This window comes from Thalassophryne amazonica, chromosome 20 (assembly GCF_902500255.1).
Source record: "Thalassophryne amazonica chromosome 20, fThaAma1.1, whole genome shotgun sequence".
NCBI classification, from domain to species: domain Eukaryota; kingdom Metazoa; phylum Chordata; class Actinopteri; order Batrachoidiformes; family Batrachoididae; genus Thalassophryne; species Thalassophryne amazonica.
The window spans coordinates 26026138-26039184 of NC_047122.1; the positions used below are offsets into that span (position 1 = coordinate 26026138).

The window sequence follows — 13047 nt, forward strand, 5'->3', positions numbered from 1 at the left end:
ACAAATAATAGCAGTCTATTAGGACGTCAGGTTATGTGTTACACGTATACATGTGCGTCTGTATATATTTTCCAACTTATTTCCATTGATGAAACTTCTCCTCATTTTCTGCCTCATTTTCTTATTATGAGTCGAGTGTGTTCAGGGCTCCTGTTTGTTTACTAAATACACGCACATTAGAGACCTTGAAATCCAACAGCAGGGGTTGATATTATGCAAAGATTTATGAACATACAAATTAACGTGTTTATCCTTTATCATGATTTTCTCCGTTGTGAGATATAAAAGTGTCTTATCGTAGCGTTCGTGTGTATATGCATTTTAACGCCTCAGCGCACAAGCGATGTTACAATATTCTTCAGAATATTAATTCTTCTACCCCTCCAAACGGAGTGTACATCCAGCCAACTTGTGTACCGAACTACTGCTTTGCCTCCAGATAAAGTTTTTTGATTATTCCATCAACTCTGCCTGTGGGTCCACACTTCTGTCCTCCAACTTCTGTGTCACAGGTTCATGAATCCTGACATAAATATTGTGCATATATGTCAACATTTCCTTTATAATCCTAAAAACATTTAGGATCTCTAGACAATTGCTGTCTGCTCAAGGAACAAGTTTTGATTCAGTTATCAATATTCAATTGATAACAGTATGACTGAAAACAAAATTTCATTATATTTGGCAAATGTTATTTATTTATTTTTTTTATAGTTTTCTTATTTTCACTTATTTTAGGCATTTTCTCTTAAAATATAAATTTTACACTTTTCTATGAACCTCCCAAAATGTATTGCTCATTCTAAACATTTTAAATACACTGGAAAATTTACAGCATCTGCAAACTAGAAAATACAGCTGTATTTGAAATAACACAACAAAGGGTGTGGTCAATTTCAGACTTTTTGTCCTGGATAGAGATTTTGCCATATATCCCAAGTTGTTCATTGTGGTCATAATCATCTAGAACAGTTGAGTTATCCTCTCCGAAATGATGTGCACACATTTCAAAGGTAGGTCCTGTACTATTATCAAAGAAAACCAGGTCCAGATGTTGCACAGGAGAAGAGAGACCTTCATCTCCTGCTGACTGGGTTTTTTAAACTGGACAAATTTGATGGTCTGCAAAGAGAAGACGATGGAGATGTATACGGTGGCTAGAGAAGGACACAACACCTAGAATAATTTCTCCTCAGTTTCTTTTGGTTTCAGCCACAGTATTCATTTTTCCCAACTCACAATAACACCTCATGGTTTCACACCTGCCTCTGGATTGTGTCCAGGATTAGGGCCCCTTAAAACATAACACGATTGAGGCAGAATGGTGCATGAAGGAGGAGTCAAATGCCACTTGTGAAAAATTGGAGCCACCTCACACACCTCATACAGTTGTCACAACAACCATTCGCACATACCAGCAGCTGAAAGACAGTGAGTGCCATGTGAGTGCCCATTGTTCTCCTCTCTTGGCAGGTGTTGGCCAAATTCCAGGTGTCACCAATGAACATATAATACTGCTTGCTGGACACTTAGAAAAGGCAGGGCTATTCGTGCTCCCAGCATGAGAGTAGACAGCAGGCATTCGACATTCGAGCTGTCTGCCCGAAAAGTGTCTCAGTGTCCCATGAGTGTGGCATCACCTAGCAACACATCCGTTCGTCCGTGCCCACGCACACACCATGAATCCAACATTGTCAGCTGTGGTTGAGGGCCTTGGAGTCCGGTCACTGTCAATGTGCTGCTGAAATAGCTGACTATTGTGTACTGCAAGTCAGGTGGTGAACACGCAATGCACGTGTGGGTAGGCTGTCATGCCCTTGTGAAATGTTAATAATTATGTACCGTCACGTTCACATGAGGACCGGCCATCGTCTGAGTGCACACAGCACAGTGTGGAATTACTGAGCCAGCAAAGCAGGGCGATGTCACTTCCACCACTTAAATTGTAGTTTACATGACAGACAGAAAAAGTGGAGATTAAATAACACAAATAAGGGTAAAGGTGTGAACTCACTCATGATCACTTTGTTCATTTGCTTTGCTGTGGATATTCAGCGAGCGCCTGTCAGCTGACCGCCGACTGTCAGCTGGACCTGAGCATGCACGCAAGATGTTACATTACAAACACAGACATCACACAGATGCACAACAAACAAATAATAATATGTACATAAAATAAATATCACAGAATGAAGTTACAGAGGGTCAGCCTTTTTTTTCTGTGAGCTGTCAAGGTCCACTGACAGAGTTGAGCGTGTCCCCCTGCGACATGCAGCTGTTCAGATATCTGTGCTCGCAAGTCATAGCTATGGAACACCTGTAGTGGCTTGTAAAATGTGACCTCACATAACTGTACTGTGAGGTGTGGACGTCAGCATGCTGTCCTCACAAGGAAATTAAAGCACATATTGCTTCAGCTGACTGCGGCGTCAGTGCACCACAATGCTGGTAAATATTGTGTTATGCAGAAAATCACCTGAAAGAGACACCCCCTTGAGGCTTGTGTCACTGTGGGATTTCCCCAGATTGTAATAATTAAAACACAGATCACATTTGCAGCGGATCACTGCGCGCTGGAAATGCAATGCTGGCTGATATGTTCATGATGCGAGAACCCAGCTCTCAATGACACGGGAGTCGACTCTTCATGAGACGGGAGCATCAGGCAATTCATGTAAAACATAAAAGGGAGACCAATAATCTACGTCATTTCATTACTTACTGGTGTACATCTAGGCGGAGGATAAATCCGCTCTTTACAACAGGAATTAAATATTATAAATTATGGTGTTTTATGAATTATTTGCTCCGCTGCTGTGTGTGCGACTTTCCACTTGCTCGCGCTGTGTTCTTGCGTGTGAACATGAGCATGCACGAAGCCTTCATCGCGGTATCGTGCACGTTTGTCCGAATGTGCGTCCCTCCCAAAAGCAGATGGAATATTTTGTGGTTCCTTATTTCCTTTTTGTTTGTGGATTTTCTTCCAGTTTCTGCATCTTTTATGTTATGTGTGAAGGGGCCCTTAAAGTCTCCTGTTTCATTTTACATTTTGATGTTGTGGTTTTTGAGATATTAACTGTTACTTTATAGTTTTAATTGAATGAAACTCGCTGTGTGTTTGTCTCAGCTGGCACACAGGCTGTTGCTGTTTGACAGTTTTCCTGCTGTTAAAGAGTCACATTTTAAACTTTCATTTTGACATTGCAGCAGGAATACAGGAAAGGGATTTCCAGCTGCTGCCGACCTGCAGTGACTGTTTGGTCAGCAACAATATCACCTTCGTCCACTTCCACACGTTCGAGAAGATGTTTGGTTTTCCAACAACCCTCAGAGATGAGAAGCTGCAGATCGGCCTCTTTATCCTCTACGGTACGATCGATGACTGAAAACGGGAAAAAAATTAGTCTGGCTGTACTCAGCAAATTCTTGAGGCTTTTTGTTTGTTTGTTTGTTTGCTTGCAGCCAAAAAGACATCTGTGAAGGAGGAGGACCTGCAATGCTTCAGGAAGCAGGCAGCCTGTCTTGGCTTCTCTGGAGACCCAGACTTTTACTACGACCCCAGTAAAGGTTCAACTTTTTGTTTGAACCAGTCATACAGATCAATCTCCACACATTTTTTTTCAAGGACTGAGAACTTTTGGGAGTTCAGGTGATGTCACACAAACTATTCAGGTTATTATTATTAATTTAACTTTATTTTTTAACATTTCTTCCACAGAATTCTGCGCTGAAGGTGAAGGCCGACAGATGATGCTCTGACCATAAAGCCCAGAGGTGTCATCAGAAAGTAATTCTACAAAAATAAAAGTGGCAAAGTAAAAACTTCAAACGTCTCATATGTCACTTCTTTGTTGAATCCGCATATTGGTTGAGTGTGGTGACATAGTGGTTTGCAAATTACAACCCCTGGCAAAAATTATGGAATCACCGGCCTCTGTGGATGTTCATTCAGTTGTTTAATATTGTAGAAAAAAGCAGATCACCGACATGACACAAAACTAAAGTCATTTCAAATGGCAACTTTCTGGCTTTAAGAAACACTATAAGAAATCAAGAAAAAAAAATTGTGGCAGTCAGTAACGGTTACTTTTTTTAGACCAAGCAGAGGGAAAACAATTTGGAATCACTCAATTCTGAGGAATAAATTATGGAATCACCCTGTAAATTTTCATCCCCAAAACTAACACCTGCATCAAATCAGATCTGCTCGTTAGTCTGCATCTAAAAAGGAGTGATCACACCTTGGAGAGCTGTTGCACCAAGTGGACTGACATGAATCATGGCTCCAACACGAGAGATGTCAATTGAAACCAAGGAGAGGATTATCAAACTCTTAAAAGAGGGTAAATCATCACGCAATGTTGCAAAAGATGTTGGTTGTTCACAGTCAGCTGTGTCTAAACTCTTAACCAAATACAAACAACATGGGAAGGTTGTTAAAGGCAAACATACTGGTAGACCAAGGAAGCGTCAAGACAGAAAACCTAAAGCAATATGTCTCAAAAATCGAAAATGCACAACAAAACAAATGAGGAACGAATGGGAGGAAACTGGAGTCAACGTCTGTGACCGAACTATAAGAAACCGCCTAAAGGAAATGGGATTTACATACAGAAAAACTAAACGAAAGCCATCATTAACACCTAAACAGAAAAAAACAAGGTTACAATGGGCTAAGGAAAAGCAATCGTGGACTGTGGATGACTGGATGAAAGTCATATTCAGTGATGAATCTCAAATCTGCATTGGGCAAGGTGATGATGCTGGAACTTTTGTTTGGTGCCGTTCCAATGAGATTTATAAAGATGACTGCCTGAAGAGAACATGTCAATTTCCACAGGCATTGATGATATGAGGCTGCATGTCAGGTAAAGGCACTGGGGAGATGGCTGTCATTACATCATCAATAAATGCACAAGTTTACGTTGATATTTTGGAGAATTGAAAGGATGTTTGAGGATGATGAAATCATTTTTCAAGATGATAATGCATCTTGCCATAGAGCAAAAACTGTGAAAACATTCCTTGCAAAAAGACACATAGGGTCAGTGTCAACGAGCAGATGTGATTTGATGCAGGTGTTAGTTTGGGGGATGAAAATTTACAAGGTGATTCCATAATTTTTTCCTCAGAATTGAGTGATTCCATATTTTTTTTCCCTCTGCTTGGTCTAAAAAAGTAACCGTTACTGACTGCCACAATTTTTAAACAACTGAATGAACATCCTCCGAGGCTGGTGATTCCATAATTTTTGCCAGGTGTTGTAGAATCCGGGCTCATTTTTAGATCGCAGTCAAGCTCCCAACTGGCACTCTGAGTTGGAGAGGTGGAGAATCATGTATCTTGGGCCCTTCTGGAAATTAGCTTTTAGCTTTTGTTGGTGAACCACGTAAAATTAAAACCTTTTCTGCAGGCTTAAAATTTCAACTTTCCAATTTCAGTAATAGAATCTGTTTTTGTTTGACAAAATCTTTGAAAGTGGAAAAACATTTCCATCAAAAAGTTGTTTTTACAGTAATATCCTGAGATATTTTTTTCATTAAAAGTTCCTGAAACAGTAACAATGGTGGGCTGTATATTTTACACCTTAGTCTTCAGTGGTCCTTCCACAATTAAGCCCAGTTTCAGCCTCAAATGGTGCAGCAGCACAAATGTACATTGCTTATATCCCAAATAACTGTCATTACCAAATGTTATGAGTGTGTGGCTTCTTTAAGATACAAGGGAGTGCCTGTGTGTATGCAGTGTTTCCCAACCGGGGGTACGCATACCCCTAGGGGTACGCGGAGGTACTGCAGGGGGGTACGCGGTGCACGGGGAGTTTTTTTTTTTTTTTTTTTAAGGTGTCACACAAAAGTACAATGAAAACTACATTTTGTATGGTTTCACGACGTCAACGTCTTTGGAACTACCGCAACCTCAGTGTTTCTTCTGTGGTGAAATTCTGGCTAACAGCGCAATGAAGCCAGGACATTTGCAGCGACACCAGAACACCAAGCACCCTGCAAAAGTAGGGAAAACTGAAGAGTACTACAAATGAAATGTGTCGAGCAAAGCCCTGGAGGCATCTTACGCTGTATCGCTGCTTGTGGCACAAACAAAAACTCCTCACTCAATTGTTGAAGAACTAATTCTCCCTGCAGCGACTCGCATGGTTGAAATAATGATAGACAAAAAAGCAGCTGAGACATTCAAGAAAGTTCCCCTGTCAAACAACACCGTGGCCCGTCGGATTGATGATATGGCTCTTGATACTGTGGGACAAGTTGTGGACAAAATAAAATGAGCCGGTCAGTTCTCTTTGCAGCTGGATGAAATGACAGATGTGAGTGGAGAAGCGCAGCTCCTGGCCTTTGTTCGTTACAAAGATGTGTCAGACATAAACGAGCATATTTTGTTTTGCAAAAGACTGCCAGGAAAGACAACCGGGGAGAAAATGTTTCAGGTTATTGACAGTTTTTTCAAAGAGCACGATATACAGTGGAAACAATGCAGCCACATCTGTACTGATGGCGCAGCTGCAATGACTGGGAGCGTGAAGGGACTATTCAGACAAGTGAAAAAGGTAAACCCCGACATTAAATGGATGCATTGTATTATCCACCGCGAAGCACTGACTAGTAAGAGAATGAGCCCCGATCTAAATGCTGTTATGGATGACGCTGTGAAGATGATCAACTTCATCCAATCCCGGCCACTAAATCACAGACTGTTCGAAACTCTTTGCCATGAGAGCGGCGCGCAACACGACCAGCTACTGCTTCACACAGACGTCCGCTGGCTGTCTCATGGGAAAACGCTACTGAGGCTTTATGAACTTCGCAGTGAAGTTTTTGCATTTTTGAAGGAGCAGCTGCATCCTCTTGCTGTGGTGTTTGAGGATGCCAGTTGGGTGGCACATCTGGCATATCTCGCTGATGTGTTTACCAAACTCAACGAGCTCAACCTCTCACTCCAGGGCAAGGAGTTACACGTCCTGAGCATGTACAAGAAAGTGGAAGGGTTCACATAAAAGCTCAATCTGTGGCAAAGGAAATGTGAGGAGGGTGATGTGAGCCATTTCCCATTACTTCATGCACATCTTGCCACTACTGATGTCACCAGGGCCCCAGTGGTAAAACTGGTGGAAGAACATCTATCCAAACTCAACTCAGACTTTAACCAATACTTTCAGGATATTGATAAAAAGTCAGAAAGCCTGGATTGGGGTGAGGGACCCATTCACCCCAACTGAGAGCCGCATCAAGCTTCCCGCAAGGCTGCAGGAGCAGCTGCTGGATGTGTCCCATGACCAGGGCCTTGAAAGTGGCACACAGAGAAAAGATATTGACACAGTTTTGGTGTAATGTGGAGAAGGAATATCCTGAATTGGGAAAATATGCACTGATTAAACTTTTGCCTTTTGGGTCAACATATATGTGTGAGGTGACCTTCTCAGCTCTGACACATAAAAACAAATAAGAGGAACAGGCTGGATGTGGAGAACAGCCTGCTAGCAGCTGTTTCCACATTGTCCCCAGATCTAACAAAGCTGATGAAAGACAAGCAAGCTCAAGTGTCTCACTAAAGACCAGATTATACTACAGTAGTGAGTATTTTGATGAAGGTTTTGTTTCAAATATTAATTATTAAAAAGCCTGTTTATGGAGGACTGTTTATGAAGGAGACTCCAGTTTTGTGATGAATGTTACATGAGTTATGTTAATGTATTCTTTAAAAAGAGAAATGTTTCTTGTTTAAGTTAGATATAACAAAAGAAAGGTTATTTTGATTTAGTATTTATAATATTTTTGTTAATTATTTATATTCCAAGAAAAAAATCTTTATTCTTATGTTGAATTAAGGTTAAAAAGAGAGAGAAAGCCTGAGAATTTTATGTTAAAGTTAAGGAGATTAAATAAAATGATTTTCATGTAATAACTACTGTGTTGTGCTCTACTTTTGGAGAATCATCAACGCATATGTGTGTGAGGGGGTACTCGTGGTGTGACAAGAAGGCTCAGGGGGTACTCAGGCGATAAAAGGTTGGGAAACACTGGTGTATGGAATAGGTGGATGATAGAGAGAGAGAGAAAGGAAAAATGGGAAAATCTTTCTGATAACAGTCAGGAAGCAAAATAAGTAATATTAACATCTTGTTTTGTTAACATTCACTTTCAGAAACAAGAAAACTCACAGTGGTCACATTTGATGATAAGACCACTAATTGTCAGGGCTCATGGTGGGCTGAAACTCAAAGCAGTAGGAGGCCAATTCAGACTCACAGGCATGGTTGGTTTAGATCAGGGGTGGCCAAGTTCGGTCCTCGAGAGCCACATGCCAATGAAAGACTCGTTAGCAGACTTTTAATGAGCATTTCATTGGATTCAGGTGTGTTGGAGCAGGGAGACAACAAAGAGTGTCAGGAATGTGGCTCTCGAGGACCGAACTTGGCCACCCCTGGTTTAGATGAATAATAGGCTTAATCTTGAAACCAGGCAATGGGTTCGTTACACAGGTAGTCAGACATGGAAGCAGAGGTATCAGACATGGTACAGGTTGGGACCATAAACCAGGCAGGGTTCGTTCACACGGCATCAAGGTATAAAGCAGGCAAAACAAAGGCAGAGTCAAAATACAGGCAGAGTTCATGATACAGCAAGGTGGAGGTCGGAGCACAACAACAAGGTCAAAACACACAAGAGCAAACTGGACAAGAACGAGAGGCGAGAAAGTGAACGAAGTCAACAATCAGGCAGTGAGCTGTGGAACTGTGGGGGTTTTAAAGAGGAGCAAACTAATCAGGTTGATGTGAAGCAGGTGTGTTGAAAGTTCTGGAAAGCAGTGTGGTGAAGTGAACAAAGAAGAGAGAAGAAAGGCAAGAGAGTGCGAGAGGGCAAAACAAGAGAAGTGAGTGACCAAAAAACTAACTGTGCAAAACATGACATGTTCCAAGATGAATGTGAGCAAAACAAAAGGGGAAAACCTAAGAACTTCTGAAACAAACAAAAAAGGGGAAAACTAATGATTAATACTAAAACTGGAATGGAACTGGTAAGCAACATCAAAGATAAATAATAACAAAAAACCTGTGACTAAGCATATACAATAATTGTGATAAACAGAACAAAACGAAGACTAAAGAAACCTTAAGAACCATGACTAAACAAATACAAAAACCAACTATAGAATCAATAAATGCGAAACAAAATGATAAGATAAAGAATGGAACCAGTGACTACCTAGAAATCAAAGCAAAGCAATAAACAGAACCAAACTGAGGCTTACAAGAGAAGTATAAACATATGAAAACAAAAACCAGAAAACAATATAGGACATAAATTCAAAACCCAGACCTAAACCCCAAGCCAGGGTCAAGCATGACACTAAACAAGAAAAACAAAATCTCTCAAGATAAATAATAGAATTAGAATGAAACAGATTCCAGCCAAGGTGCTGGACATTGTCTTATTTGTGTCTGACACCCAGGCACTGACTCACTCAGACCACAGACACTGACACACACAGAACATGAAAATCCACAACATCATCCCAATTAGCTTGAACAGTAGAGACAATTGTAATCAAAGCCTCAAAGCAGATTTTTCCCTCAGAGACAGCAGGGAGAAATCTGACGAGATAAAACAGACCTCTCACCCGTATTACTTTATCTGATCTCGAAATAAATTTCAACAAATTGTTGTAATGATTTTGTAAAATACATGTAGTATGAATAAAAATAATTTTTCACACTCTGATCAAAATAAAAAAATAAATGTAGACACAATAATTTCCATTCACTTGCAAATATAACATAACCTAAAATGTGTACCTGCTCCTTTAATAAATGTGAGTAGTGTATTCACGGACATTCTGGGTTGTTTTTTTCCTCACCAGGATGTCAGAAAATCAGGTTTGAAGTCTTAAAACATTTCCATTCAAACACATCAAATCGTATCTGTTTGTTTTTTTGTGCAGTTCATTGATGAATGTAAAAAAAAAAGAAAAAATTCTCTCTTGATTCCATCACTGTTTCCTCACAAACATTTGCTGATGATGGTTCTATTTCCATCACTGTTTTTGCACAAACATTTGCTGATGATGTCACTGTTTCTGTGAATGTTTTCTCACTAGTGTTTGCTGCCATGTCATTGTTTCTGAAATGGTTTTCTCAATGGTGTTTGCTGATGATGTTGTTTCCATCACTATTTTCTCACTGATGTTTGCTGATGATGTTGATTTTTTGGGCCCCATTTTCTTACTGGCGTGTGCTGATGATGTCATCATTTCCATCACAGTTTGCTCGCTAGTGTTTGCTGATGATGTCAAAAATTCCACCAGTTTTCTCAGTGGTGTTTTGACAAAATTTTCACCACAGATCCATGTTAAACTATGGAAGAACCCATTAAATTTTGGAGGTGATCTGGATTCTGGATCAAGATTCATTTTATATAGGCTTTGAAGGATTACTTTTAGCAGGATTACATCGAAACTACATTACAGATTTTGATGAAATGTTCAACACTTCTACATATCAGGCCATGGAAGACTCCATTAAATTTTGGAGGTGATCCAGATCCAGATCTTGGATCAAGATTTCACTTTATATACGCTTTGAAGGATTACATCAAACTTACTCCACGGATTGTCACCCAATTTGCACCACAGATACAGTTGTGCTCAAAAGTTTCCATACCCTTTTTTTTCACTCATGGTTAGTGGTTTGGTGAAGCCATGTATTGTTAAACAACTGTGTTTCCTCTTTTTAAATCAAAATGACAAGACAACTACCCAAACAAACCTGATCAAAAGTTTACATATCCCTGTTCTTAATACTGTGTATTGCCCCCTTTAACATCAATGACAGCTTGGAGTCTTTTGTGGTAGTTGAGGATGAGGCTCTCTGATGGTAAAGCTGCCACTGAATTTGTTTACAAAGAAATATAAACAATATGGCACTCGATGGTAAATCTGCATGGACTAGACAGTTCTCAAAAACTGAGTGACGATGCAAGAAGTTGAAGAGTGAGGAAAGCCACCAAGACACCCAGAAGAAGTTATAGGCTTACGTGACTGTAATTGGAGAAATTATGCATAGTGCAAGCTTAGCATTTTGTATCAGCAGTTATCCATTTTCATGATGAAGTGGTATAGAAGAGGATTTTCTTAAGAGGAAGACCTGAAAGTTTAGCTACAAATTGCCAGAATGTACATCTGAGATGCAAGCCTGGATTTGATCTGTTTTGGTGAAAGAAAATCCCTCTCTGCTCTACTCCGCTATGAAGCTAAAAGTAATGATGCAAAATGAGGCAGAAGTCTTGAAATGGAAAGCAGGTTTGAATTATGGTTTTGCATTAAATATAAAATTACCTACCTTAATGTAAACTCTTAATATGTACAAAGGGATATATAACACATCTGATAATTTTAAAATAATGCACTAATTCTGAAGATTTGAACATTAACACACAGATCCCCCAAGGGGATTATGGGTAACTAAGCCTCCGCTCATACTGATTGGTTGATTCATTCATTCTATGTAAACACCAGTACAAGTGAATCAATGTAATGTGTTGGTGTTTACAAATAAATGTGCTTTTGTAAAATATGTCATTTTTTTCACTTGTATAAAAAAGAAAGAAATTTTCAAGATCCTGCTTGATAGTGTGATGACATCACAACTCTATCCGGTTAGGGAGACAAGCTTTCTTTCAATAACAAGAACTGTCACAAAACTTTCTCGTGTGTTGGAATCGTGTGGTGATAGGAATCAATTTTTGAATGCTTGAATAACGATGTCAGTTGCACAAAGAAATCAAATATTAGTGAAAACATGTTCAGTGCAGTGTTATAACAGATCAATCATTCGCTCCATGTGGTGTCATAAGATCTAGCCTGGTTCACATGGCAAGATAATTAGGCCGATATCAGACCCGAGCTTTCCTTTCTGACAATCTTAAGGACGTCCCGACAATTCTGATGATGCCAAATATAATCTTATGAGATATTCCTGCCATGTGTGGTTTGTAAGAGCACTCTGATCTGCTCAGAAGGATGTGAGGAGCTAAATGTGACATGCAGCCAATCAGAAAGTGAGGTGTCTGACCTGGGAATGTTTGTGTGTGAAATCTGTTTGTGTGTGTTGTTTTTACCGTGTGCCTGACACTACACACTGTACAACGAAATCTGTCAGATCTATGATTTGTTTTTATCTCCACATGTGGGATATCTCAGTTTTTGGAAACCGACAGATAATTTTAAAATTCTGAGGTCGACAACACTGTGATATAACCGGTCGCCAGTAGATGGCAGTGTTCTATGGATTTTGACGCCGGTTATATCACACGACCCGAAGCACAATTCCAGTTTTTGGAAAAGCAACCTGGGCTTCTTCTGGCATTTTTACATAAAACAAACACAATAACAACACCTATAAACCTAGAGAATATATTCATGAGAATTTTAGGCACAGTATACAAAGAGTTTAATGCTGTTGTCCGTGTGGACCCTGATCAGAGCATCTCAAATGCATTTCTCCTGTCATGAACTTTTACCCATAATGCACTGCGCACACACTATGTCCACACTAAAACATTCAAAATTTGTGCATTACTTTAAAACTAAAACATATATCTGAAATTTTCACTTTATAAAACTTCAGACATGACATTAATTTAAATAACTTGTCCAAAATTACTTTGGTTAAAATTCTAACCACAAGTTAAAACTCTATGTCTCTGGATGACTTGGGTTTTGAACAACCTTCTCACAGTCTTCATCATGTGCAGAAATGCATGTGTACATAGTAGGATGTGCTGTTTGCTGAATCAATACCTCGAGGAATTGACTGTTGATTGACAGCTGGAGGCTTTCTGGATATTGACGTTTACAGGATGCACTGTCTCTCTCTCTCTCTCTCTGCCTCCACCAGCCACATTCTCACTGCAGTCTATTGTTTCTTTTAAAGCTGTGACGCTGTGAGTGAAGTTCAGTGTTTTGGGCTGCGAGCACCTTCAGGTCTTTTGAATCTGTGTTGGTTCTGAGTGACACCAGTCCGACTCCTGAAGA

At 39.9% G+C, this 13047-nt stretch overlaps 2 long non-coding RNA genes across 2 annotated transcripts in view; one reads left to right on the plus strand and one right to left on the minus strand.

The window, feature by feature from the left end:
* LOC117501845 overlaps positions 1 to 3785 on the minus strand; it is an 89895-nt gene extending 86110 nt beyond the window's left edge. The window contains exon 1 of the long non-coding RNA XR_004558101.1: positions 3717 to 3785. This is a non-coding gene — a long non-coding RNA (uncharacterized LOC117501845). The remainder of the gene's footprint in view (positions 1 to 3716) is intronic.
* On the plus strand, positions 3482 to 3815 carry LOC117501847. Its single transcript, XR_004558105.1, has 2 exons — positions 3482 to 3567; positions 3719 to 3815. It is a non-coding gene; the product is annotated as an uncharacterized LOC117501847 (long non-coding RNA).
* The last annotated feature ends 9232 nt before the right edge of the window (positions 3816 to 13047 follow it).